The sequence below is a fragment of the Carcharhinus amblyrhynchos genome, chromosome 6 (genome assembly GCF_965287045.1).
Source record: "Carcharhinus amblyrhynchos chromosome 6, sCarAmb.v2.hapA, whole genome shotgun sequence".
Lineage (NCBI taxonomy): Eukaryota > Metazoa > Chordata > Chondrichthyes > Carcharhiniformes > Carcharhinidae > Carcharhinus > Carcharhinus amblyrhynchos.
Window position 1 is genome coordinate 142,728 of NC_137329.1, and position 18,020 is coordinate 160,747.

An 18,020-nucleotide genomic window follows, 5' to 3' on the forward strand; every position below is an offset into this window, starting at 1 on the left:
GGCTAAAAATAGTGGGCGAGAAGAAGATTGGGAAAGATTTAAAAATCAACAAAGAATGACTAAGAAGGTGATAAAGAAAGGAAAGATAGAGTATGAAGCTAAACTAGCACTAAATATAAAAAATGATAGTAAAAGTTTTTACAAATATATAAAGAAGAGGAGGCTGGCTAGAGTGAATGTTGGACCCTTGGAGGATGAGAGGGGGATTTTGCGGTGGGAGATGAGGAAATGGCTGAGGCCTTAAATAAGTTTTTTGCCTCGGTCTTCATGGAGGAGGATGCAAATAGTTTGATATTAAATATTGAAGGATTTTAGGAGTTGAGGGCCTGAATGCGATTACTGTCACTAGAGAGGTAGTGCTTGGTAGACTAACAGGACTGAAGGTGGACAAGTCCCCAGGACCAGATGGAAGGCATCCCAGGGTTCTGAAAGAAATGGCAGAGGTGATAGTGGATGCCTTAATAATTATTTATCAAAATTCGCTGGACTCCGGGGAAGTGCCAGAAGATTGGAAAACAGCTAATGTTACGCCGCTGTTTAAAAAAGGTAGCAGACAAAAGGCAGGGAATTATAGGCCGGTTATTTTAACGTCTGTAGTTGGAAGAATGCGAGAATCCGCCATCAAAGAAGAAATAGCACAACACCTGGAAAAGAATGGTTTGATAGAGCAGACGCAGCACGGATTCGTTAAGGGGAAGTCGTGTTTGACGAATTTATTGGATTTCTATGAGGATGTGACTAGTGCGGTAGACAGAGGGGAACCGGTGGATGTGGTGTTTTTAGATTTCCAGAAGGTGTTCGATAAGGTGCCTCATAAAAGGTTGCTACAGAAGGTTAGGGTGCATGGAGTTGGGGGTAAGGTGTTAGCGTGGATAGAGGATTGGCTGTCTAATAGGAAGCAGAGAGCTGGTATCAATGGGTGCTATTCTGATTGGCGGTTGGTGATTAGTGGAGTGCCGCAGGGATCGGTGCTGGGACCTCAACTTGAAATTCAACCATACTACGATCACTCGTCCCAAGGGGATCCCTCACAAGAAGATCCCTAATTCTGCCTCGTTACATAACACCAGATCTAAGATAGCTCGCTCCCTCGTAGGTTCCGTCACATACTGTTCAAGGAAACTATCCCGACAGCAATCCAAGAACTCTTCCTCAAACCCACCACATCCGACTTGGGTCATCCGATCAATATGCAGATTAAAATCCCCCATAATTACCGCCGTTCTGTTTCTGCACGCATCATTTATTTGCTTGTTTATAGCCCGCCCCACCTCAAAGTTATTATTTGGGGGCCTATAGACCACACCCACCAGCGTCTTCCTCCCATTACTATTCCTTATCTCCACCCACAACGATTCCACGTTTTGCTCTTTGGAGCCTATATCTTCCCTTACTACCACCCTGATATTATCCTTAATTAACAGAGCTACCCCACCCCCTTTTTCTTCCCATCTATCCTTCCTAAACACCTGATACCCCTGGACATTCAGTTCCCAGTCCCGGTCACCCTGAAACCACGTTTCTGTAATGGCCACTAGATCATATCCATTTGTGCTGATCTGCGCCATCAGTTCATTCACTTTGTTCGGAATGTTTTGTGCATTCAGGTAAAGTGTTTTTATACCAGCCTTTATCTGGACCTTATTTGTAGAAATGCTACTAACCTCTCTCATGTCCCCTACTCCTTTTATCCTCAACGTTTACCGAAACATGAACCCTTTACTTTAGATTTTGTAATTTCTCCCACCCCTGCAACCCCAATGAATAGCTGAAGCCCCAGCACCGACCCCTGGGGCACTCCACTAGTCGCCAACTGCCAATCCGAATAGCACCCATTGACCCCCACTCTCTGCCTCCTATTTGACAACCAATCCTCTATCCACGCTAACACCCTACCCCCAACTCCATGCCCCCTGACCTTCTGCAATAACCTCTTGTGAGGTACCTTGTCAAACGCCTTCTGAAAATCAAGAAACACCACATCCACCGGCTCTCCTCTATCCACCGCCCTAGACACATCCTCATAGAATTCCAATAAATTTGTCAGACACAACTTCCCCTTAATGAAACCGTGCTGCGTCTGCCCTATCAAACAATTCTCCTCAAGATGCCTCGCTATTTTCTCCTTGATCACGGATTTGAGCATTTTACCTACAACAGACGTTAAACTAACCGGCCTATAATTCCCTGCCTTTTGCCTGCCACCCTTCTTAAACAACGGCGTAACATTAGCTGTTTTCCAATCTTCCGGCACTTCCCCGGAATCCAGCGACGTCTGGAAAATAACCACCAAGGCATCCACTATCACCTCCGCCATTTCTTTCAGAACCCTCGGATGCATTCCATCCGGTCCTGGGGACTTGTCCACAATCAGCCCCTCCAGTCTGTCGAGCACCGCCTCTCTAGTAACAATAAGGTCATTGAGACCCTCCTGTCCTACCACCTTTCCATCGCTAACACCCGGCAAATTATTCACATCCTCCTCCGTGAAGACCGAAACAAAAAAGTAATTCAAGGCCTCAGCCATATCCCCATCCCCTACCACTAAGTCCCCCTTCTCATCCTCTAAGGGACCAACGTTCACTCTAGCCAGCCTCTTCCTTTTTATATATTTATAAAAACTCTTGCTATCCTTTTTTATATTAAGCACTAGCCCAGCTTCATAGTTTCTCCTACCCTTCTTTATCAACTTCTTTGTCAATCTTTGTTGATATTTAAACCTCTCCCAATCCTCTTCTCGCCCACTACTCTTAGCTACTCTAAATGCCTCCGCTTTTAATTTAACACTTTCCTTTACCTCCTTCGTTATCCACGGCTTATTACCTCTCCTCCTACGGTCCTTTTTAACCATCGGAATAAATTTCTGCTGAGCACCAAGAAAGATCTCCTTAAAGATCCTCCACTGCTCCTCAGCAGACCTACCTTCCAACGCGCTCCCCCAGTCCACATTCACCAATTCTTCTCTCATCCTACCGTACTCCCCTCTGTTCAAACAAAGGACACATGTCCGGGAACCCACTTTCTCCTCCTCCATCTGCACCAGAAACTCCACCATACAATGATCACTCTTCCCAAGAGGATCCTTCACCACAAGGTCCCTAATTCTACCCGCCTCATTACATAACACCAGATCCAAGACAGCTTGCTCCCTCATCAGCTCCAACACACACTGTTCAAGGAAACTATCCCGGCAGCATTCCAAGAACTCCTCCTCGAGCCCCCCGCGTCCAACATGGGTCGACCAATCAATACGCAGATTGAAATCCCCCATAACTACGGCCGTCCCATTCCTGCACGCCGCACTTATTTGCGCGTTAACAGCCCGCCCCACCTCCAGATCATTATTTGGGGGCCTATAGACGACACCCACCAGCGTCTTCCTCCCTTTGCTGTTCCTAATCTCCACCCACAACGATTGCTCTTTGGCTCCAATATCATCCCTTGCTACCACCCTGATGCTATCCTTAATCAGCAGAGCTACGCCCCCCCCTTTTTCCTCCTGCCTATCCTTCCTAAACACTTGATACCCCTGGACATTCAGCTCCCAGTCCCTGTCACCTTGCAGCCACGTCTCTGTAATGGCCACCAGATCATATCCATTTGTGCTGATCTGCGCCACCAGCTCATCCACTTTATTCTGAATGCTTCGTGCATTCAGATAAAGTGCTTTCATCCCAGCCTTCACCTGGACCCTATTTGCCGGAACACCACCAACCATACTCACACCTCCTACTCCCTTTATTATTGGGACATCCTCGGCCTCTTCCCTTACCTGCACCCTCTCCTTAACTTTAGCCCCCGTAATGTCACCTACCCTCGCACCCTCCCCCCCCCCAATTAGTTTAAAGCCCTGTCTACAGTCCTCTTTACACGATTCGCCAGGACTCTGGTCCCAGCACGGTTCAGACCAACCCCATCCCGCCCGATCAGGTCCCACCTACCCCAATACTGATGCCAATGTCCCATAAATTCAAACCCATTCCTCCCACACCAATCCCTGAGCCACCCATTCACTTCCTTAATCTTATCAACCCTACGCCCGTCTGCACTCGGTTCAGGCAGTAGCCCAGAGATAACCATAATGAATGGCAGAGCAGGCTCACAGGACTGAATGGCCAAGTCCTGCTTCTAGTTTCTGTGTTTCATATTACTGGGAGTAGCTCCAAACCCAGAATAATGAAAGAGAGATAGAAGAACAAATATGTACGTACATTTCTGCCTTTAAGAACAAGAAGAAAATAATAGAAGGAGAATTTAACTATTCAAATATCAATTGGGATTCAAATAATATAAGGAGCAGTGAGGAAGAAGAACATAGAAAAACTGCAGCACAAACAGGCCCTTCGGCCCACAAGTTACGCTGTGTGTCCAGAATTTTTTTCCAATCAATTAATGACAAATCCAATGAGAGGAGACACAATTCTAGACCTAGTCTTTGATGATCATGGCTGATCATCAAATTTAATATCCTGATTCCCCCTGGCCCTCATATCTCCTGATTCGTTTAGCCTCAAGAGCTATATCTAATTTCTTCTTGAAATTACACAATGATTTGGTCTCAACTACTTTCAACAAAGTCTTTGACAAGGTCTCAATGGGAGATTTATAAAGATAACTGCACATGACATAGTGGGTAATTTGATAAAGTGGATTCAAAATTGGCTCAGTTGTAGGAGACAGAAGGCTGCTTTAGTGACTGGCTGCCAATGTCCAGTGGCGTACCACAGGGATCAGTGTTGGACCCCCTACTCTTTGTTATTTATATCAATGACATTGATGACTATGTGGGGGGTAGGATTAGGTTTGCAGATGATAGAAAGATTGGACGGTTAACAGTGAGGGAGTCAGTTTTGGTTTCAAGAAGAATGGTCAAATCAGCAGATAAATGGCAGATGGAATTTAACCTAAAAAGGAAGGAGCAAATTGACAAGACAGTATTCAATAAACGGTAGGACACTAGGAAGTTCTGTGGAACAAAGGGACATTGGCGTGTTTGTCCTCAGATGTCTGAAAGTGGAAGGACATGTTGGTAGGGTGGTGAAAAGGACATATGGGACACTTGCCTTTATCATTCAAGACATAGATTACAACAGCAGGAATGTCATGTTGAAGTTGTATAGAACTTTGTTGAGGCCATAGCCAGCGCGGTTCTGGTTGCCACATTATAGGAAGGATGTGACCTCACTGGAGCGAGTGCAGAGGAGATTCACCCAGGATGCTGCTGGGATGGAACATTTAAATTATAAAGAGAGGTTGGATAGGCTTGGGTTGTTTTCATTGGAACAGAGAAGACTGAGGGATGACGTGATTGAGATGTACAAGATTATGAGAGACACAGACAGAGTGGATAAGGAGCAGCTGTTCCCCTTAGTTGAAGGGTCAGTTGCGAGGGGGACATAGGTTCAAGGTGAGGAGCAGGAAGTTTAGGGGGGATGTGAGGAAAAACTTTTTACCCAGAGGATGGTGACAGTCTGGAATACGCTGCTTGGGAGGGTGAATAAAGAACAAAGAAACTTACAGCACAGGAACAGACCCTTCGGCCCTCCAAGCCTGCACCAACCGTGCTGTCCAACTGAACTAAAACCCTCTACCCTTCTGGGCACCATATCCCTCTATTCCCATCCTATTCATGTATTTGTCCAGATGCCCCTTAAAGCTCATTAGTGTATCTGCTTCCACGAGACGAGAGTTCCAGGCACCCACCACCCTCTGTGTAAAAAATTTACCTCATATTTCTCTTTAAACCTCGCCTCTCACACCTTAAACCTGTGGCCCCTAATAATTGACTCTTCCACCCTGGGGAAAAAGCTTCTGACTATCCACTCTGTCCATGCCTCTCATAATCTTGTAGACTTCTATCAGGTCTCCCCTCAACCTCCATCGTTCCAGTGAGAACAAACCAAGTTTCTCCAACCTCTCCTCATAGCTAATACCCTCCATACCAGGCAACATCCTGGTAAATCTTTTCTGTAACCTCTTCAAAGCTTCCACATCCTTCTGGTAGTGTGGCAACCTGAATTGAACACGATATTCCAAGTACGGCCTAACTAAAGTTCTATAAAGAAGCAACATGATCTGTCAGTTTTTAAACTCAATGCCCCAGCTGATGAAGGCAAGCATGCCGTATGCCTTCTTGACTATCTTCTCCACCTGCATTGCCACTTTCAGTGACCTGTGTACCTGTACACCCAGATCCCTCTGCCTATCAATACCCTTAAGGGTTCTACCATTTACTGTATATTTCCTATCTGTATTAAACCTTCCAAAATGCATTACCTCACATTTGTCCTGATTAAACTCCATCTGCCATCTCTCTGCCCAAGTCTCCAACTGATCTATATCCTGCTGTATCCTCTGATGGTCCTCATCACTATCCGCAAATCCACCAACCTTTGTATCATCCGCAAACTTACTAATCAGTCAAGTTACATTTTCCTCCAAATCATTTATATATATTACAAACATCAAAGGTCCCAACACAGATCCCTGAGGAACATCACTTGTCACAGCCCTTTATTCAGAAACTCATCCTTCCACTGCTACCCTCTGTCTTCTCTGACCGAGCCAGTTCTGTATCCACCCTGCTAGCTCCCCTCTGATCCCACTGCAACTTCACTTTCTGCACCAGTCTGCCAAGGGGGACCCTGTCAAAGGCCTTACTGAAATCCATGTAGACAACATCCACTGCCCCACCCTCATCAATCATCTTCATCTCTTCCTCAAAAACTCGATCAAGATCATGAGACACGACCTCCCCTTCACAAAACCATGTTGCTTCTTGCTAATACGTCCACTTATTTCCAAGTGGGAGTAAACCGTGTCTTGAAGAATCCTCTCCAATAATTTCTCTATCACTAACGTAAGGCTCATCGGCCTGTAATTACCTGGATTATTTTTGTTACCCTTCTTAAACAAAGAAACAACATTGGCTATTCACCAGTCTCTGGGACCCGCCCTGTAGCCAGAGAAGATACAAAGATTTCTCTCAAGGCCCCAGCAATTTCTTCCCATGCTTCTCTCATTATTTTGTGATATATCCCATCAAGCACTGGGGACTTGTCTATCTTAATGTTTCTCAAGAACTCCAATACCTCTTCCTTTTTGATCTCAACATGACTCAGAGTGAATACACACCCTTTCCCTGACTCATCATCCATCTTTGGTGAATACTGATGTAAAATACTCATTTAATATCCCGCCCATTTTCTCTGGTTTCATGCATAGATTCCCAACCCTGTCCTTTAGTGGGCCAACTCGCTCCCTGGCTACCCTCTTGCTCTTCATATATATATATAAAAAAACCTTGGGATCTTCCTTAATCCTGATGTCCAATGATTTTTCGTGACCCCTTTTAGCCCTCCTTACTCCTTGCTTAAGTTTCTTTCTGCTTTCCTTGTATTCCACACTTGCTTCGTGTGTTCCCAGCTTCCTAGCTTTGACAAATGCTTCCTTTTTCTCTTTGACTCAGCTCACAATATATCTCATTATCCAAGGTTCCCAAAACTTGCCATACTTATCCTTCATCCTTACAGGAATGTGCCTGTCCTGAATCCCTTTCAACTTACACTTGAAAACCTCCCACATGCCAGATGTTGATTTGCCCTCAAACATCTGGCTCTAATCTACATTCTTCAGCTCCTGCCTAATATTGTTGTAACTAGCCTTCCCCCAATTTAGCACCTTCACTTGAGGACTACACTTTATCCATCAGTACCTTAAAGCTTACTGAATTGTGGTCACTGTTCCCAAACTGCTCCCCGACTGAAACATCGACCACCTGGCTGGGTTCATTTCCCATACCAGGTCTGATATGGCCCCTTCCCTTGTTAGACTATCTACATACTGTCTTAAGAAGCCCTCCTGGAAGCTCCTTACAAACTCTGTACATACCTCGATGCCCCTAGCACTAATTGAATCCCATTCAATTTAGAGGAAGTTAAATCCTCCCACCACAACAACCCTGTTATTTTTACAACTTGTCAAAATCTGCCTACATATCTGTTCCTCTATCTCACTGGAGAAGCAGCAGAGTGCTCAGGGGGCCAGTGGGTATGTGTTCATCTCCCAGAATACTCTGACCTCCGGCTCCCACCTCCGCCCCCACCAGCCCTGCGACATCGCTAGTCTCCTGATCTTCGGCCCCACCCACCCATGATCGTTGGCCCCCAGATGGCCAGCCCCAACTGCCAGTCACTGGCCCCACCACCAGCCCCCACCCCGATGCAAAGTTCCACCTTTCCCTTCTCTCCCACTTCCCCCCCATCTGCCTCCCACCCTGTCTGACCCTATCCTTCAGAGGCCCCAGCCTCTTGGCAGTGCCTGGTGTACACCATTGCCAGTCTGATTATATGAAAAAAACTGGCCCAGGAGATTCGCCACCTGCCCCCCCCACAATACTCCACTAGTGTAGCAGGGGATGGAAATCACACTCAATTCATCTTCCAGATCATGACTATATAATGTGAACAGTTGGGGTCCTGGCACAGATCCCTGCGGAACCCCACTAGTCACAGACTGCCAATCAGTAAAAGACCCATTTATGCCAACTCTTTGCTTCCTATCTACTAACCAGCTTTCTATCCATCTCAAGACATTGTTTGCAATCTTCTGAGGAAAGACTGAGGGACTTGAGGCTGTTTTTAAGAACATAAGAACATAAGAAATAGGAGCAGGAGTAGGCCATCTAGCCCTTCGAGCCTGCCCCACCATTCAATAAGATCATGGCTGATCTGTCGCTGCTCAGTTCCACTTTCCCGCCCTCTCCCCATAACCCTTAATCCCCTCTCTTATCAAAAACCCATCAACCCGCGTCTTAAAAATATTTAGCGAGGCAGCCTCCACCACTTCAACGGGCAGAGAATTCCAGAGATTCACCACCCTTTGAGTGAAGAAGTTCCTCCTCAACTCCGTTCTAAACCGCCCCCCTTTTATCTTGAGGCTGTGCCCCCTAGTCCTACTGTCTTTTTTGAGCGGGAAGAGTCTCTCCACCTCTATCCTATCCATCCCATTCATCATCTTATATGTCTCAATGAGATCTCCCCTCATTCTTCTAAACTCCAACGAGTACAAGCCCAGTTTATTCAGCCTCTCCTCATAGCTCAACCCCCTCAACTCCGGTATCAGCCTAGTAAACCTCCTCTGCACTCCCTCCAAGGCCAAAATATCTTTGTGCAGGTGCGGCGCCCAAAACTGCACACTGTACTCCAGCTGCGGCCTCACCAATGCCCTATACAGCTGCAGCAAGACCTCCCTACTTTTATATTCAATCCCCCTCGCTATGAAGGCCAGCATCCCATTCGCCTTCCTGACCACCTGCTGCACCTGCAGACTGGGTTTTTGCGACTCATGCACAAGGACCCCGAGGTCCCTCTGCACCGTCGCCTGCTGCAGTTTCTCGCCCTAACCCTTTTGTTAGAGAGAAGGTTAAGAGATGACTTAATAGAGGCATACAAGATGATCAGAGGATTAGATAGGGTGGACAGTGAGAGACTTTTTCAATGGAAGGAAATGGCTAGCATGAAGGGGCATTGCTTTAAATTGAGGGGTGATTGATATAGGACAGATGTCAGAGGTAGATTCTTTACTCAGAGAGTAGTAAGAGCGTGGAATGCCCTGCCTGCAACAGTAGTGGATTCGCCAACATTAAGGGCATTTAAATGGTCATTGGATAAACATATGGATGATATTGGAATAGTGTAGGTTAGATGGGATTTAGATTGGTTTCACTGGTCAGCGCAACATGGACAGCCGAAAAGCCTGTACTGTGCTGTGATGTTCCATGTTCTACATAATCCCACATGCTTTAATTTTACATAGAAGTCTGTTATATGAAACGTCATCAAAAGCCTTAAAAGTCTAAATAAACCACATCCACTGGTTCTCCTCAGTCAACTTTACTAGTTACATCCTCAAAAAATTCCAATAGATTCATCAAGCATGATTGCCCTTTTGTAAATCCAAATTTATTTTATTTATTTATTAGTCACAGGTAAGGCTTACATTAACTTTGCGATGAAGTTACTGTGACATTTCCCCAGTCACCACACTTTGAACAAAGAACAATACAGCACAGGAACAGGCCCTTCGGCCCTCCAAGCCTGCACCGCTCATGCGCCCAACGAGACCAGTTGTTTGTATCCCTCTATTCCCAGTCGGTTCACGTGGCTATCTGGATAAGTCTTAAATGATCCCAGCGTGTCCGCCTCAACCACCTTGCTTGGGAATGCACTCCAGGCCCCCACCACCCTCTGTGTAAAATACACCCCCCTGACATCTGTGTTGAACCTTGCCCCCTTAACCTTGAACTTGTGACCCCTTGTGTTCGTCACCTCTGACCTGGGAAAAAGCTTCCCACTGTTCACCCTATCTATGCCCTTCACAATTTTATACGCCTCTATTAGGTCATCCCTCATCCTCCATCTTTCCAGGGAGAACAACCCCAGTTTGCCCAATCTCCCCTCATTGCTAATACCCTCCATACCAGGCAACATCCTGGTGAACCTTTTCTGCATTCTCTCCAAAGCCTCCACGTCCTTCTGGTAGTGTGGTGACCAGAACTGGATGCAGTATTCCAAATATGGCCTAACCAACGTTCTATATAGCTGCAACATCATATGCCAACTTTTATACTCCATGCCCCATCCAATAAAGGCAAGCATGCCATATGCCTTCTTCACCACCTTCTCCACCTGAGATGCCACCTTTAAGGATCTGTGAACTTGCACACCCAGGTCCCTCTGTGTGTCTATACTCCTGATGGTTCTGCCATTTATTGTATAGCTCCCCCTTACATTAGATCTACTATGGCACCTGTAGGGGTTAATGCACCTTACCAGCACGCCTTTCAGACTTTGGGAGGAAACCCACACAGTTATGGGGAGAATGTGCAAACTCCACATAGGCAGTGACCCAAGCTGGGAATTGAACCCTGGTCCCTGGTGCTGTGAAGCAGCAGTGCTAACCACTGTGCCGCCATGCTGACTTTGTCTGATTATACCATTGCCTGCCAAATGCCAAGTTATGAAATCCTTGAAAATAACTCTAAGAATTTTCCCAGTTCTGATGTTAGACTCTATAGTTCCCTGTTTTCTCTCTCCCTCCTTTTTTGAATATTGAGCTTACATTAACTACCCTCCAATCTGTAGGAGCCGGTCCAGAGTCCAAAGATTTTTGGAAAATGACCACCAATGGATCTATTATTTGGAGGCCCACGTCCTTAAGGACTATGACTACCCTTGTTTTTTATTTCTCAGCTCAACTCACAAAGCCTTGTTTGTTTAATATATCATCCCATCTCACTAGAATTGATTCTTTAACCATTTGTGCTATTCCCTTTCTCTTTGTCTCCCACTCTATCATATCTGAAGACTCTATAACCAGCCAATTTTGCCCCTGAGCTCATCTGTTTTGTTTGTAATGTTCCTTGCATTGAAGTACAGTTTAACCCCTTCAATTTCCCTAACTTGACACTTTTTAAAATTGCTTTTCCTATAATTTCAAGTCTACCACTACATCTTTAACATCATTCACTAATGTTTTCCCTCCATTTTCCTGATCTGAATCTGATCTTCTGATCCTACTCCTAGGATCCCACCCCCGTCACACTAATTTAAATATTTCCCAACAGAACTAGCAAAATTCTCCGCAAGGACATTGGTCCCAGCTCTGCCAAGGTGTAGCCCGTCCAGATTATACAGGTCGCACTTCCCCAGAACTAGTCCCAGTGCCTCAGAAATCTGAATCCCTCCCAATTACACCATCTCTTCAGCCATGCCTATCCTATTTGGTCTATTCTCTTATTCCTGCTGTTGCTAGCACGTGGAACTGGAAATAATCATGAGATTATGACAAATTTGAAGGCCTGCATTTTAATTTATCTTCTAACTTCCTGTATTCAGCTTGCTGGTCCTTATCCATTAGTTTACCTTTGTTCTTGTAACCACGTGAACTACGACAACTGGCTGTTCATCTTCCCTCTTCAGAATGCCCTGCAGTTGCTCCGTAACATCCCAGACTCCAGCACCATCCCTGATTCACGTTTCTGGCCACAGAAGTGTCTGTCTGTGCCCTTAGCTGTTGAATCCCCTATCACTATAGCCCTGCCATTTGATTTCCTCTCCCCCAGAGCAGCAGAGCAAGCCACTGTACTATGAATTTGGACGCTGCTGTTTTTTCCTCAGAGACCACCCCCCCAACAGTATCCAAAGCAATATATCTGTTTGAGAAGAGGATGATCACAGGGGACTCCTGCAGTACCTTCCTGATTCTTTGACTGTTCCTGGCAGTCACTATTCTCTTTCTGCCTGTGAAATCCTCACCTATAGTGTGACTAAATGTGCCATCCATGCAGATGCTCCACAGTGAGGCCATTTGCATTTCAGCTCCAATTTGGATACACCTTTTGCACAAATGGTGCTGGAAATGTCCCTCATTTCCCACATTGTGCAGGAGGAGCATATCACAGGTCTGAGGTCTCTTGCCATGAGGTCCTTCTTCACTAAGCTAGTTACTCCCTTTAAAAAACATTACGTTAACTTGGGGCTTTTTTAATGTTAGTTAGCAACCTTGTTTTTTATCAGATACTACTGTTATAATTGTACAGTACTATTCTATACTTTTTCTTAGTTCTCATCTTGGTATTAAGCAATTAATTACTTCAATAGATTAAAAATACTCACCAGGATTTACTCACTATTCAGCTGCTTAGATTGGTCCCACGTCACTTTCTAACCTAGTGTTTGTTGACTGCTCTTCCTCTGGTTGAGCACTCAGTCTTTTGCAATCCCCTCTGCAGTTACTGTGACCGAGCTGCACTTTCCCAGATATTCCTCAGTGACTGCTCACCAGTGGACTTCTTTTATCTGTTCTCAGTCTTGCTCTTTCTCACGATTTTTTTATCCTCACAGCTCCGCTCTCAGTCTTGCTCTTTTATCTCCCAATTTCTCCAATTTGTCAACTTAACCAATGCTCCAAATCCCCGGAATCATTCTCACGAATAATAAACGTGCTCTGTCCAATGTCTTCCTAAAGCGTTACATTGGGAACTGGTTGCAACAGTTCTGCAGAGGCCAAACTAGTTTTATACACAAGTCTAATATAACCATCCTTGTTTTTGTACTCTATATCCCTATTAATAAAATGGATGCTTAATTTTGACTGCCCTCTCATCCAGTCCTCCCCCTTAATAATTTATACGCATATCCATCCAGCAGGGGTTCTGGCACCAACCCTCAGTAACTCCATTATGACTCCATGATAAGCCTTGCAAAATATCCATTAAGCAGTACTTTCTCTATCTCAATTTCAAAGAATAAAGAAAAGTACATCACAGGAACAAGTCCTTCGGCCCTCTAAGTCTGTGCTGATCATGGTGTCCATCTAAACTAAAAACCTTCTGCCCTTACTCAATCCATATCCCTCCATTTTCCTCCCTATTCATGTACCCATTCAGATGCCTCTTAAATGTTGCGAATATGCCTGTTTCCATCACCTCCTCTGGCAGTGTGTTCCACGCACCCACCACTCTGTGTGAAAAACATCCCCCGCACATCATTCCTAAACCTTCCCCCTCTCACCTTGAATCTGTGCCTCCTTGCAAATGACACTTCCATCCTGGGAAAAAGGCTCTGACTATCCATCCTGGACATTCATACTCATGTTGTTATTGTCCCTTTTTCCATTAGCTCTAACTTTGCTCGGAAGTCTGCCCTTTGGAACTTTATTCAACGTCTTTTCGACACCACAGCAACAACATTACACTCATCAATCCTGATAATTATCTCATCAAAAAACTCCAGCATGTTAGATGAACAGGATTTTTCCTGAACAAATTCATACTGAGTTTTCCTTAACTAATTCTATTGGCCCTAGTAATGATTAAGTTTCTGTGTACTTATTATTTCTAGAAGCTTCCCCACCAGTGATGTTAAACTGACTGACCCTAGTTGCTGGATTGATCTTTATACCCTCTATTATGTAAGCGTGTAACATTTGCAATTGTTTGTGCTCTGGCACAACTTCACAATCCAAGAAAGACCAGAAAAGGCACTAGAACCTATCTTGTTCTAGTGTCTTTTCAACTTTAAGTACAGATAGCTAATCCAATATCTGCACCTTATCAATTTTAAACCCTTCAAGAAATCTCTATGATTCTAAGTGTTTGAATTACTTTAACAACGTCCTTGGTAAAGTATTAATTTAATACCTCAGCCTCTATCCATAAATCATTTTTATGGTCCCTAATTTATTAGCTGAAAATAGATGGTGGAATTGCCTTATACAATTTAGGTGTAAAACATACATTTTGGCACTAAAGAGATGGCTTGTCTCATAGCTGGGTTGTCTTATGCCTGGTGATTTGTGGTACTTTGTTTAGATTGCCAAACTACTGTGTGAATTTAACTTAAAACAGTGATCTTCTTTTGTATGAATTTCCTCATCCTATTTTGTTATTGGTATAATCATTAATTTTAACTTTATATTTTTTACTTGCTTTCATACCCTCCTTACAAAAGTACAATGTACCTTGTTTTTGTTACAAGCAAGTAGCTGTTTCATGTGTCATCCTTTTTTTCCTGTTTTATCTGAAAGTTGCCAGTGCGTTTAATGAGTAATAATGACAATAAAAGCCAACCCAAGTGATTAGGAATGTATCTTTCTGGAACAATGGAATGTTCCAGCTGGTTTCATGGGAGCTGCACTGACTTCCTTTATGTCGAGTTACTGCTGCGTGTTAGATTCTGATAGATTGAACAGATCCAGCTGTCTTCCTGTGGTAGGTTAGATAATGTCATTGAGAGTCACAAACCACAAACCTGCTTTGGTGTAAAGGACAGAAAATAACTTTAGTTGTAAGACCTATGCTACAATTAACTGTGATTTGCATATCTCTCACATTTGCCAAGTGCTGGCAAGTGGGATCAGGTGAGCAGGTCAGGACCTTTCATGCATTGGTGTAGACTCGATGGGCTGAAGGGCCTCTTCTGCTCTGTAATATTCTGATTGTGTGATTAAATCAGCAGTTTCCATTTCTGTCTAAGGCCAGAATGTTACAGGCGTTCACACAGGCAGGATTTTCCAGAGACTTGGCTGGGTGCCAAGTTCACTCACCTCGCTGCAGCAGGAACGTGGTGTGAATGGCTGGTAAGATCGCGCCCGATAGCTTTGTTACAATTATCATTGAGTCTTACAGACAAAAAGAGGCCCTTCAGTCTATCGTGTCTGCAGCAGCATTGAAGTACCTATCGATTCTAATTCTAATCTAGCCAATATCCTTAGTTCCACAGGCTTTGTTATCATTATAATTTTTGTTAGGTATGATTACAAGAGCGAAGGGGTGATAATATCTGCATAGCTTGCTGCAGTTTCAAATCAATTCACTTCTAATCTCGCATCATTGAGAGGAGAGGCTGATGTATGCCTGGATGCCAGCAGAACTGAGGAGGCGGTGGTGTAATGGTGTTGTTACTGGACTAGTGTTTAACATTTTGACCTTGGTTGCATATTTAGCATTTCTTAGATATTCTTTTAATTGCAATAAGAAGTCTCACAACACCGGGTTAACGTCCAATGGGTTTATTTGGAATCTTGAGCTTTTGGAGCGCTGCTCCTTCATCAGTCGAGTGGAGAGATGGGTTCACAAACATGGTATATATAGGCAGAGATACAATTGTAAGGGAATTATATATTGGAATGTGATGAAAGATTGGAATTGAGTCTTTACAGGTAATCAAATCTTTACAGGTATAGCAGTGCGAATGGAGAGAGGAATAATCACAGGTTAAGGTGGTGTGAATTGTCTCAAGCCAGGACAGTTAGTAGGATTTTGCAAACCCAGGCCAAATGGTGGGAGTTACATACCAATATGCCAACATCTTCATGTACAGGTTCAAACAAGACCTCTTCACCACACAGGACCTTCAACCGATGCTATACACTAGATACATCGATGACATTTTCTTCCTTTGGACTCATGATGAATAATCATTGAAACAACTATATGATGTCATCAACAAGTTCCATCCCCCCATCAGACTCATCATGGACTACTCTTTGGAATCGGTTGCATTCTTGGACGTACGCATCTCCATCAAGGATGGTGACCTCAGCACCTCACTGAACCGCAAGCCCACGGATACCCTCACGATGTTCCACTTCGCCAGCTTCCATCCTAAACACATTAAAGAAGCCAACCCCTAAGGACAAGCCCTCTATATACACAGGAACTGCTCAGATGAGGAGGATTGTAACAGGCACCTGCAGACGCTGAAAGACGATCTCATAAGAACAGGATATGGCACTCGACTCATCAATCAATAGTTCGACAGAGAAAAACCGCACCAAACTCTTCAAAAGACAAACGCAGGACACAGCAGAGTACCCTTCGTCGTCCAATACTTCTCTGGCTCAGAGAAGCTACAACATCTTCTCTGCAGCCTTCAACATATCATTGATAAAGACAAACATCTCGCCAAGGCCATCCCCACACCTGCACTTCTTGCCTTCAAACAACCACACAACCTCAAACAGACCATTGTCCGCAGCAAACTACCCAGCCTTCAGGAGAACAGTGACCACAACACCACACAACCCTGCCATAACAAATCTGCAAGATGTGCCAGGTCATCGACACGGATGCCGTCATCTCACATGAGAACACCATCTACCAGATAGATGGTACATACTCCTGCAACTCGGCCAACATTGTCTACCTGATACCCTGCAGGAAAGGATGTCCTGAGGCATGGTATATTGGGGAGACCATGCAGATACTACGACAACGGATGAATGAACACCGCTCGACGATCACCAGGCAGGAGTGTTCTTTCGGGGAACACTTCAACAGTCACGGGCATTCAGTATCTGATCTTCAGGTAACACAACACAGAATCACTGAGCAGAGACTGATGGCCAAGTTCCAAACATATGAGGACAGCCTCAACCGGGATCTTGGGTTCATGTCACACTATCTGTAACCCCCACGACTTGCCTGGGTTTGCAAAATCTCACTAACTGTCCTGTCTGGAGACAATACATACCTCCAGCCTGACCGATCAGCCCCCACACACCACCGGCCGATCGCTGCCTCCTCCCCCTGTCCGATGCTGGTTGCAGAATGCGCAGCTTCTCTCCATCTCCCCCTCCCCCTTATTCTTGCCCCATCCAGGCCCCAGCCCCTCCCTAGGGGCCCTGCCCCTATGGCACTGCCCATTGCCCGGTCGGCACAGCCATATGTTAGGCTGGCAGTATCAGGATGCCTGGTAGGCAGGACCAGGGTGCCAGGCTGGAGGTGCCAGGTTGACACTGCCAAAGGGGCACCTCTCCTTGTCCCTGACCTCCCGGGGGCGGGGAGTCTCAGTGGCTGCTGATGCCACCAGTGAGGCCATCATAACAGTCCCCATTGATGCAGACCACACATGATCCTGACCAGTGAGGACCTTCACCAGCAAGGCCATAAGGAAAGTGAGCCCCGACGATTGCATCCTGGGCTCACTTGTAATATTTAAATCTCTAGGTACAGAGGAGATGTCAGGGTAAGTTTTTCACTCAGAGGGTGGTGGTTGAGTGGAATTGGCTGCCGTTGTTGTTGGTGGTGGAGGCGAACTCGTTAGGGTCTTTTAAGAGACTTCTGGATGAGTACACGGGACTTAATAGGATTAAGGGTTATAGATAGGCCTAGTAGGTAGGGATATGACCAGCGCAACTTGTGGGCCGAAGGGCCTGGTTGTGCTGTAGTTTTTCTATGTTCTATGTAAAAGTGATGTCAAAGGTGGATAGAACATAGAACATAGAACATTACAGCGCAGAACAGGCCCTTCGGCCCACGATGTTGCGCCGACCAGTTAAAAAAAAACAACAACAACAATGACCCACTAACCTAAACCAATCCCTTTTCGTCCATAAACCTGTCCACAGACCTCTTAAACGCCCCCAAACAGGGGCATTTACAACTGCAGCAGGCAGGGCATTCCAATCCCTCACCACCCTCTGGGTAAAGAACCTACCCCTGACATCTGTCCTAT

General features: G+C 45.1%; 1 protein-coding gene across 1 annotated transcript in view; it reads right to left on the bottom strand.

Moving 5' to 3' along the window:
• The window catches only part of lmo2 (LIM domain only 2 (rhombotin-like 1)), a 137,541-nt gene extending 123,911 nt beyond the window's left edge, over nt 1-13,630 (bottom strand). The window contains exon 1 of the mRNA XM_080189835.1: nt 13,575-13,630. The gene's annotated coding sequence lies outside the window, so the exon portion shown is untranslated. The remainder of the gene's footprint in view (nt 1-13,574) is intronic.
• Between the last annotated feature and the right edge of the window lie 4,390 nt (nt 13,631-18,020).